This window comes from Hyla sarda, chromosome 6 (assembly GCF_029499605.1).
Source record: "Hyla sarda isolate aHylSar1 chromosome 6, aHylSar1.hap1, whole genome shotgun sequence".
NCBI classification, from domain to species: Eukaryota; Metazoa; Chordata; class Amphibia; order Anura; family Hylidae; genus Hyla; species Hyla sarda.
In genome coordinates this window covers 144,039,308-144,050,646 of record NC_079194.1, presented here as the reverse complement: position 1 = coordinate 144,050,646, position 11,339 = coordinate 144,039,308, and the positions used below count along the sequence as shown (strand labels likewise).

At 41.8% G+C, this 11,339-nt stretch overlaps 3 long non-coding RNA genes across 3 annotated transcripts; 1 reads left to right on the top strand and 2 right to left on the bottom strand.

Annotated features, from left to right (window-relative positions):
- Positions 1-204: 204 nt before the first annotated feature.
- Positions 205-1,358, top strand: LOC130276279 (uncharacterized). The gene is made up of 2 exons (XR_008845072.1): positions 205-961; positions 996-1,358. It is a non-coding gene; the product is annotated as an uncharacterized LOC130276279 (long non-coding RNA).
- A 1,171-nt stretch (positions 1,359-2,529) lies between these two features.
- On the bottom strand, positions 2,530-7,445 carry LOC130276278 (uncharacterized). Its single transcript, XR_008845071.1, has 2 exons — positions 5,511-7,445; positions 2,530-5,420 (listed from the first exon to the last, which is right to left on the bottom strand). It is a non-coding gene; the product is annotated as an uncharacterized LOC130276278 (long non-coding RNA).
- A 754-nt stretch (positions 7,446-8,199) lies between these two features.
- Positions 8,200-10,365, bottom strand: LOC130276277 (uncharacterized). Its single transcript, XR_008845070.1, has 2 exons — positions 9,828-10,365; positions 8,200-9,444 (listed from the first exon to the last, which is right to left on the bottom strand). It is a non-coding gene; the product is annotated as an uncharacterized LOC130276277 (long non-coding RNA).
- Between the last annotated feature and the right edge of the window lie 974 nt (positions 10,366-11,339).

Sequence of the window (11,339 nt, the reverse complement as noted above, 5' to 3'; positions counted from 1 at the left end):
CTTCTAGTGGCTGTCTGGTCATGCTGGGAGTTGTAGTTTTGCAACATCTGGAGGGTCACAGTTTGGAGATCACTATTTCAGTGGTGCCAAAACAGTAGCCCTCCAGATGTTGCAAAACTACAACTCTCAGCATGCCTAGACTGCCCAGGCATGCTGGGAGTTGTAGTTGAAAGGTTGTATCAGGGCATGCTGTGAGTTGTAGTTAGTGAAAAGCTGCACTAGAGTTCTCCTTTATTATTGTTTTATTCTCTTTCTTTCTTATCTCCTTCTTCTCGTTCTCAGTCTCCTCAAGGTCGTGTTCCTAATAAGTTACATTTCCTGTAACTAAAGTTGCTTGCTAAAAAATTTCACTATCTGCTAATTGGCTAACTATGTACCCTGGGAAGAAATGTGTAAAATCAAAACAATGATATCACCTTTTAGATGTGTCCACATTTTTATTGGTCAATGTAAATACGCTTTTTGCTCATGGCCACATTTTAATTGGTCAATGTAAAAACTCCCTTTTGCCCTTTTTATACTGATGCTTAATGCAATAAAGTCAGAGTGTGTTCGCCATACTTGTCTGTTATCTTTTCCTATGAGGGATACACTCTCCTGGTACCAGAGAAGGTGACACAAACCAAGGTAGAACTAGACATTATATGCCAGGGGTATATAGTGAGGAGTTGCAGATCCTTTCAGCTGGGGGCTCGATCCATGGTCGAGAAGGTTAACCCCTAAAGGTCCGGTAAGATCGACTCTATTGTCTGTTTTCCCGGGATCAAGGGCTCTGTCCAAAATCTCGATTCTGTAAAGTTATTGTGCATCAGGGATGCAAAATTACCTGTGTGTCAGGGACCACAGCGTGTTGTGTGTCAGGGACACATGCTAATGTTAACTATTTAGTGTGCCCGGGGTACATCTAAGGTTAACTATTTGTGTATCAGGGATACACGATGTGTCAGGGACACGCGCTAAGGTTAACTGTTTGGTGTATCAGGGATACACCTAAGGTTAACTGTTTTGTGTATCAGGGATACACGCAAGGGTTAATTGAACCTAGGATAGTATATAATATACTTAACAGGTTCTAGGAGACCCAATTTTATTCAGGACCTTGGTTTGTTGTACCCTTCAATCTCTTTTTAGAAGTATTAAGATTATTTGTTTGTCTGAGAATCACTCTCGGGTGGTAAGTGTACGAGAGGGGCTCAGTGATATTTCATAAGTTGGTGTTTTTGGTCTGGTGTGTGGTAAGTGGTAGGAGTAGATTGTTGTAAATTGCTTGTGAGGATTAGAAAGATTCTTGTCAGAAATAGAGACTCAATGTTTTGGTGAAAAAGCATGTGAAGCAGCGTGAGGAATGTAGGATGAGCGGAGCTGGAACTGCTCGAATGCAGTGATGTAGTAAATCGCTAGGAAAGCCCTGTGTATGTAGTCATATGATGGCGTTTATAGGATGGTCCTTACGATATAAAGTATGTTGTATATGTGTGAGTTGTGTTAATGAGTCAGGAGTGTATAGACAATGACCAGTGAATGTTTTCCCTGTGAAGCTGTTTGTGTTGTAATGGATTCTTCTTTAGATTGGTATAAAAAAATTATATATAATAATAAATATTCACGTGGTATTAAATTGAACTTTTTGATGATATTTCATTAATTTCTTGTCTTCACAGTAACACTGGGTTGATGGCAAAAATGAAATGTATCAGGAAATTATGGTCTGATTATATTACAGGAATAATAAGAGAAGACATTTGGCCAAGAAGAATAAAATAAGATATAAAATAAATAAAAAAAAAAGTGATCACTATTTAATTGATAAATATTACTTTAGGCATTTAAAATCAAGCTAATGGTTTACTGGGTTTATAAACAATGCGCATTGGAGATTATTATTTTTCTAATTTTTGAGAGAGCTGTGTACACTTTTATATCTTTGGTGAGAATGTGGGCCTTGTGTGTTGTACGTTAAGTATTTGTAAATGTCGGTATTGTTACATGTTACATGTTTCTTGTATGTCTCTTGATGTAAAGTAACACAGTTTGATACTAGACGTTCAAGGGTGACTGACCAGAATTGGGGAAAGACAAGGAGCCAGACTCAAAGGGGCGGTGACTGGTGACATAGAGGTTTGGGAGGAGTAAGGTGGAGTTTACAGGGAGCATGACAGCCTCTTCTTATTGAAAAACAAAATCACATTAGATTTGAAGGAAATATATATGTGTATGTGTATATATGTCTACTGTTTGAAATTGAGTATGTTCATAGTACTTGTATATACAATGCCCCGAGGGTGACCATTTAGCCTTCCATTCCTTTCGTATCATACCTGAATGCTCTGTAAACCTCCTGAGAAGAGACCTCATATGTAAACTCAAATTACATATCACTGCATCCCCATCCAGGTTACATGTCACGCCTAACCTCACACTCATAGTCACACGTGCAGGGTGCTGTCCTGCTGGACATTATCCTGTTATGTCCCCGGCCCAGGTCCCACCTGAGGTAGACCCCATTGTCTGATCAAATGGAGATCATGATGTGGGACACATTGACTGTACACCATACAAGGCAAGACTCAAACCAGACATCCTCCCGGTCTACCAAAAACAGTACCCCTTGTCATCTAAAAAAATAAAATAAAATAAAAATCGAAGGTATCCGCCCTATGATCAAACATTTCCTACACACTTGAGTTTTAGAACATACTGTCTCTCCCTACTGCACTCCAATTAATCCGGTCCCTAAACCCGATGGTACTGTCTGTTTTGTACAAGACCTGAGAATCATCAACAGACTAATTGTGCCTATTGCCCCTATAGTTCCTGATGTCACCCAACTGTTGTCATCAATCCCAGCACAGGCAACTCATTTTTCTGTCCTCGATCTGAAGAATGCTTTCTTCTCGATCCCAGTGGACAAAGAGACCAGACTCCTTTTTGCTTTTTCCTTTGAGGGACTACAGTTAACCTGGTGTAGAATGCCCCAGGGGTATGCTGATTCACCTGTTGTGTTCAGCATTGTCCTCCAAATCACTTTAAAATCATGGCATGCCCCCCCGGGGTTCTGTTCTCCTCCAAGATGTTGATGATTTGTTACTGTGTAGTTTCTCTGAGGAGGCCTGCCTTGAGGAGGGTGTTGTGAACAGGTTGAAAATCTGGGATTTGTTCTGCCAAAAGGGAAAAGGGAGTTGAGTACGTCTAGAGTCCAGTCTGTAGCGGACCTGGTCACCCCGCGCACCCGAAAGGAAATGCAATCTTTTCTGGGTATGATAAACTACTGCAGACAGTGGATTCCTGACTGCTCATGCTACCCTGTCAGACAAACTAGATCTAATCAAATGGTCCTCCGACATGTACAAAGCTTTTGATTACTTGAAATGTACATTAATGACAATTCCAGGGCTAGGCCTCCCAGATTATAATTTTACTTTCCATATGTATGCACGAGACAATTGTAAAACCATGGCGGGTGTGTTGACACAATTTCACGGAGGCAAACTGCATCCTTTTGGTTTTTTCTCAAAGGTGATGCCCGTCTCCGTACAGGGGATGCAGGCATGTCTGCGAGCTCTTGCTGCCTGTGCTATGATTGTTGAACAAGCTACCATCCTCACTTTAGGACATTACACTACCTTGTACACTTCTCATGATGTTATCTCTCTCCTTAACGGCCTACATACACAACGGCTCTCTGGATATGAGGTAATTTTACTCAGTAATCCATCCTTGAAAATTGTGTATGCCTCCACTACATCTGGCCATGCTCCAATACTCAACGCACTAATTGGCCTGAAAAATCATGATGATGTAATGCCGGACATACATGACTGCTTGCAAGTCATCCACACTGACACCTCACCCTGGCCCGACCTCTCCTCAGTGCCCATACCTGATGCTCTAGAAGTCTTTGTAGATGGGTCATGCACCCGCCCCAATGACAATGTTTACCTTGCCAGTTATGCTATTGTCCAATTTCCTGACATTGTCCTCAAGGCCCAGTCCATCCCCTATAAGTCCACACAAGCTGCAGAACTCATCGCCCTCACAAGAGCCTGTACACTTTTTGCTAATAAACCTGTCACCATTTACATGCACTTACCCTACCATCACAATTAGTCATCATTCACTGCAGGACACACACACGTGGGACTGATCACATTTCAAAGGACAATGCTCTAGCAGACCACACTGCCAAACTGGCTGCTACACAACAACCTGTCTCACTGATGTTACCAGTTCTTACACCTCCTTCACTCGAAGACACAAAACTTCTCTCTCTCCAGTCCTCTGTTCCCGAACAAGAGGAATATGATCGGTGTTATCCGGTATTGCAGAGAAATCCTGAAACAGGATTGATCTACAAAGAGGGGAGACCATGCATACCCCGACACAGTTCCCCAGTCTTTATTGCTCATTTCCATGAAGTAGGCCACAACAGCATCTCTACCACACACACCCTCCTCTCCCAACACTTTTACATCTAAACAACTGGTAGACGACTACATCAAACGTTGCCTCGTATGTCTCAGGAACAACCCCAGTACACACCACTATGTACAACACCAACACCTGCAGTACCCTACAACACCTTTCACTGACCAACCAATTGACTACACCCACATACCAAAGGGAAAGGGTAAGCAAGAGTATGCCCTGGTTATCGTGGACATGTTCTCCAGATGGCCTGAAGTATTCCCTACCAAGAGAGAAGATTCAAGAACCACTGCACACATAAAACCACTGCACACATACTCACACAACACATCATCCCCCCCCAATGGGGATTTCCACTTGTAATCAAGTCTGATCATGGTCCAGCTTTCACCTCTAAACTCAAAAAATCCTTCTGGTAGAGTGGAAATTCCATATCCCCTACCACCCTTCAGAGTTCTAGGAAGCAACAGGGGGAACATTATAAAATAAATAAAATACTTCCCATCATATTAGCTGAAATTAGAATGACCCCACATAAGACCCTTGGCCTGTCTCCTTTTGAAATCCTCATGGGTAGACCCTTCCCCACACCTTGGGCAAAGAAACCTTTGGTGACTCCAGAAGGTGACCGAGACCAAATCAGGAACCAATATGTCACACAACTTATTCAAAATCTGTCAGACATTGAGAACAAAATCTCTTTGAAGTCTCCTCTTTCTTCACAGGAACCAACTCATTCCTTCGAAGTAGGATACCTAGTACTGGTCAAAGAACTGCGAAGAAAGAAGTCCCAGGCTGACTTTTCCTATGGTCCCCCGACCTCTGTGGTAGCAGTAACCCGCACAGCTGTACTCACCGACGATTCCCCTACCTGGATCCACGCCACTAGGATCAAGCTGTACCAGAAGAAAGCAGTGAAAGGGGTAATAACGGGGGCAGACAGCCCTGACCTGAAGACCCAACCAGAGGTACTAACGGGGGCAGACAGCCCTGACCTGAAGACCCAACCAGAGGTACTAACGGGGGCAGACAGCCCTGACCTGAAGACCCAACCAGAGGTACTAACGGGGGCAGACAGCCCTGACCTCCATCTCCTAGCGAAGTTTGAAGAGTTCCGGAACCATGTAGAAACAACACTGCCTGGCGCTCCCATCATGGTCAATAACCATATTGACTTTATTGACCATTAGCTGCACTCAGGGGCAAGTAGGCAACACTTGGGAGGGGGGGATGCCTGTTCTATGGTATAACTCCACATCCTCGAGTGTTGTTTCCTGGCTTATCCACCCCCCCCCCCCCTGCCTAATGTACACATGTCCTACTATAGTAAGTGTTTACAGTGATAGGTATAGTACTGTTGATTGTTGCTTTCATTGCCATGTGTGTCCTCCCCTGTTTCTGAAAAATCCTTTCTAAGAGTGTAAGCGATCTTTCTATGTATCAATCCCTTCCCACAGGACGCTCTCCATAAGCTTACAAATCATATGTGAAGCATTATAAGAACAATCGGAAATAGAACCATGTTATTTGAAAAAATTATGGTTCTAAGAGGGGATTGAAAGGTTGTATCAGGGCATGCTGTGAGTTGTAGTTAGTGAAAGGTTGTATCAGGGCATGCTGTGAGTTGTAGTTAGTGAAAGGTTGTATCAGGGCATGCTGTGAGTTGTAGTTAGTGAAAGGTTGTATCAGGGCATGCTGTGAGTTGTAGTTAGTGAAAGGTTGTATCAGGGCATGCTGTGAGTTGTAGTTAGTGAAAGGTTGTATCAGGGCATGCTGTGAGTTGTAGTTAGTGAAAGGTTGTATCAGGGCATGCTGTGAGTTGTAGTTAGTGAAAGGTTGTATCAGGGCATGCTGTGAGTTGTAGTTAGTGAAAGGTTGTATCAGGGCATGCTGTGAGTTGTAGTTAGTGAAAGGTTGTATCAGGGCATGCTGTGAGTTGTAGTTAGTGAAAGGTTGTATCAGGGCATGCTGTGAGTTGTAGTTAGTGAAAGGTTGTATCAGGGCATGCTGTGAGTTGTAGTTAGTGAAAGGTTGTATTAGGGCATGCTGTGAGTTGTAATTAGTGAAAGGTTGTATCAGGGCATGCTGTGAGTTGTAGTTAGTGAAAGGCTGCACTAGAGTTCTCCTTTATTATTGTTTTATTCTCTTTCTTTCTTATCTCCTTCTTCTCGTTCTCAGTCTCCTCAAGGTCGTGTTCCTAATAAGTTACATTTCCTGTAACTAAAGTTGCTTGCTAAATAATTTCACTATCTGCTAATTGGCGCTATGTACCCTGGGAAGAAGTGTGTAAAATCAAAACAATGATATCACCTTTTAGATGTGTCCACATTTTTATTGGTCAATGTAAATACGCTTTTTGCTCATTGCCACATTTTAATTGGTCAATGTAAATACGCCCTTTTGCCCTTTTTATACTGATGCTTAATGCAATAAAGTTAGAGTGTAATGCAATAAAGTTAGAACTAAGGCGCTATATGCCAGGGGTATATAGTGAGGAGTTGCAGATCCTTTCAGTAGTGCCGTAACATCTGTCCCTTCAGATTTTGTAATTTTCATGAAAATTTTGAAAATTGCTGTTATACTTTGAAGCCCTCTAATTTTTTCAAAAAGTAAAAATATGTCCATTTTATGATGCCAACATAGAGTGGACATATTGTATTTGTGAACCAATATAAAATTATTTGGAATGTCCATTTTCCTTACAAGCAGAAAGTTTCAAAGTTAGAAAAATGCAACATTTTCAAAATTTACATGAAATTTTGGGATTTTTCACCAAGAAAGGATGCAAGTAGCGACGAAAATTTACCACTAAAATAAAGTAGAATATGTCACGAAAAGACGATCTCAGAATCAGAATAATCGGTAAAAGCATCTTAGAGTTATTAATACTTAAAGTTACAGTGGTCAGAATTGCGAAAAAGGGCTGCGTCCTTAAGGGGTTAATCCCACAGAAGTTAAAGGGGTACTCCAGTGAATAACTTTTTTTTTTTTAAATCAACTGGTGCCAGAAAGTTAAACAGATTTGTAAATTACTTTTATTAAAAAATCTTAATCCTTCCTGTACTTATTAGCTGCTGAATACTACAGTGGAAATTCTTTTCCGTTTGAAACACAGAGCTGTCTGCTGAATCACGAGCACAATGCTCTCTGCTGACATCTCTGTCCATTTTTAGGAACTGTCCAGGGTAAAAGGAAATCCCCATAGCAAACATATGCTGTTCTGGACAGTTCCTAAAATGGACAGAGATGTCAGCAGAGAGCACTGTGCTCATGATGTCAGCAGACAGTTCTGTGTTTCAAAAAGAAAAGAATTTCCACTGTAGTACAGCAGCTAATAAGTACAGGAATGATTAAGATTTTTTAATAGAAGTAATTTACAAATCTGTTTAACTTTCTGGCACCAGTTGATTTAAAAAAAAAAAAGTTTTTCACTGGAGTACCCCTTTAAGTGTACTTACCAACAAGGACAAGGCCCTACCAGTTCATCCAGTTATAAAGGATTGAGTGCAGCAGGACTGGAACAATCCAGAGGAGCGGTTTGACCAAGGTGCCAAATTAAAACCAGCTACAGAGTGGACCCTCAGTTCTCTGCAAACTGGAATAATTCACATAAAGTGGTCCTTTCCAAGAGGTCTGTGTTTCCTGCAAAAACTATTCCTTATTTCCGTACCCAATAGAACAGGGGTCTCAAACTGGAGGCCCTCCAGATGCTGCAAAACTTCAACTCCCAACATGCCTGACAGCCGGCATGTCCAGGTATGCTGGGAGTTGAAGTTTTGCAACATCTGGAGGGCCACCAGTTTGAGACCCCTGCAATAGAACATAAGACTGATACCATGATAAAGTATTTATAGCATCATCTTCTGCTGCAATAGTAGGTACCACTTCAGTGTCTGTTCCCCGAGCACTGCAAATCTGCCTAAGTGAAGTCATCCAGGACCTGGACTTTTGGAGGAAGAATCTTTTCAGTCAAGCAGGGATGTATCATCAGAAGCTGTCCAGACTTCAACCCACAGCATGGAGGTTAAACGCCCATCTCTTCTAGGGAGAGGGTTCTCAGAAGAAGTGGTGATGGTGAATACCATCTTAGTATCAGGAAGACTAAAAACAACCAAGGTCTATGCTTGAGTTAAGAAAAATCTATACTTCGTGGTAGTCGGCCAGGGCTGCTCCAGTATAGGAAGTGTCTACTCTACTTTACAGCTGCAGCTTTCAATGCACATTCAGATGGGCTCTTCTTGGGAATATCAGTTGTATCCAGGTTCTTCAGAGCAGTCATAAAGCGGAGATCATGTTTCCATGAACATGTTCCATCCTGGCACCTGTGATAGTATTTAAGCATTTTTGTTTTGAGCGGGTTGAATATCTGTAGTCTCACTGTCTCTGCTCCTTTCCCTGAACGCGGAGAAGGAGTTCAACCACATTCATTGGGGATTCGCAAGAGAGACTCTCCGCAGATTTAATCTCCCAGACTTGTTTATCCATTCTGTATGGGCTTTGTATGGTGACCCGTCCGCTTCGGTATTTGTGAATGGTGTCATGTCTACACCATTTAAGATCACGAACGGCACTACGCCACTCATCTTCATAACTACGCCACTTTGACTTCCAAAATTAGAGAGGACCCTGATATAGAGGGCATCCCTGTCTGTAATTCCCAACACAAAATGAGTCTATATGCAGACAATGTACTCCTTTTATTGGTTAACCCCTCACATTCCCTTGCAGTGGTTATATCACATATTACCAACTTTGGTAATTTAACTTATTATAAAATTAATGAGGCCAAATATAACATTCTTAGCATATTAACCTCCCACATCACGTTGAATCCCAGATCGGATCAAACTTTCCGAATAAATGGTCGGAGTCTCACATAACAACATATTTAGGTATTATCATAACCAATTCACATTTCAAACTAGCAGAAGCTAATTTCCCAGTTTTTGCTAATAAATTACAAGCCAATCATAACTCTCTCTCTCTAAAGGTAGTTGGAGCTGGCTTGGTAAAAGAGTCCTACTTAAAGGGGTATTCCAGGCAAAACCTTTTTTTTTATATATCAACTGGCTCCGGAAAGATAAACAGATTTGTAAATTACTTCTATTAAAAAAATCTTAATCCTTCCAATAGTTATTAGCTTCTGAAGTTTTCTGTCTAACTGCTCAATGATGATGTCACGTCACGGGAGCTGTGCATGATGGGAAAATATCCCCATAGGAGCTGGACAGCTCCCGGGACGTGAGTCATCAGAAAGCAGCTGGACAGAAAACAGCAACTCAACTTCAGAAGCTAATAACTATTGAAAGGATTAAGATTTTTTAATAGAAGTAATTTACAAATCTGTTTAACTTTCCGGAGCCAGTTGATATATATATATAAAAAGTTTTTGCCTGGAATACCCCTTTAAGTTGCCAAGGATTCTTTATCTGTTAAGGACTATTCTGGTGGCAGTACCTACTAAATTTACAGTTACAATCGATCGCTTTCAAATTCATTTGGAGTGGTAAACAACCGAGAGTGGCTGGCAATGGAGGCTCTGGTATTCCTAACTTGAAGGCATATAGGCAGGCCATAGTGTTTAATCAGTCTTTGGGCTGGATCAAAGAAGGTGTAGAAAAAACGGCCTGGGCCTCCGTTGAATCTTGAATTTCTAATTGGGAACACATTTGGTTAAATCCAGGAAGACTTAAACTCCTAATGAGGTCAATCCTTCCACTAAACATTCCCTAGATGTCTGGCAGAGGGCCCTGGCTTCACATGATGTAGGTCAAATATATACTCATCATATAATTCCCTTCCAATCACTAAGTTAATACATTAAAAATACTCTGACTCACACTACGCTTTAAGCAATACGGAACCGTATACGGCTGGGGGGAGCGAAAACCGGGCGCTCCCGTATACCAGCTGCATCCGGCCCATATGTAATGCATTTGAATGAGCCGACCGGAGTGAAACACTGACTGTGGTCGGTTCATTTTTGCCACCTATACAGTTCTCTAACCGGACCTAAAACAGTGGTAGACCACGGTTTTAGGTCTGGTAGGAAAACCGTATACGGGGCAAAAATGAGCCTACCAGAGTCAGCGTTTCACTCCAGTCGGCTAATTCAAATGCATTACATACGGGCCGGATGCGGCTGGGGGCTGGGATACAGTAGCGCCCGTTTCCCCCCCCCCCCCCCCCCCAGCCGTATACGGGCTCATATTGCTAAAAATGTGATGTGAACCAGCCCTTACTCTACTATTAAACCTTTTCATCTCCTGCAGCATACTTTTGCCCTCCCAGATGCTGAACTACCTACATATGGAACAATCAGTTCACACCTTAGATCACTTAAAGATTATACCTGCAGGATCCCCCAGTGTTTTTCGGACTTGATATTTTCCAAAACCTTTCCACAAGTCTGGCCTTGGTCAGGTTTACCGTTTCTTTAATAATAACATGATGGCAAAAAAAACTAAATACATGACTAAATGGGAGGAAGAGCTGGGTAAACAATTCCCTATTTCAGTGTGGCAAACAGCTATTCTTGCTGGGAAAAAATATTCCCATTGTTCAAGCCATGGCGAACAGTTAGATAAATGATTTTACAGATGGTATTATACCCCTAAACAACTTGCATCTATATATGATAACCAAGAACCGCACTGCTGGAGAAACTGTGGTATGACTGGTTTGCTCTCCCATATCTTCTGGAAATGCCCAAAACTACACAAGTTTCAGTCTGATCTGTCACAATTGATGAGGTCACTTTCACCAGACATTTCCAAAATCACAATTGAATTAGCTTTATTGCTGATTGGGATTAATTATAATCCCAACCAACATACATATTCCTACTTGCCATATCATACACAACTTTAGACTTCTTATTACCAGGAGATGGAAAACAAATGAGGTACCAACAA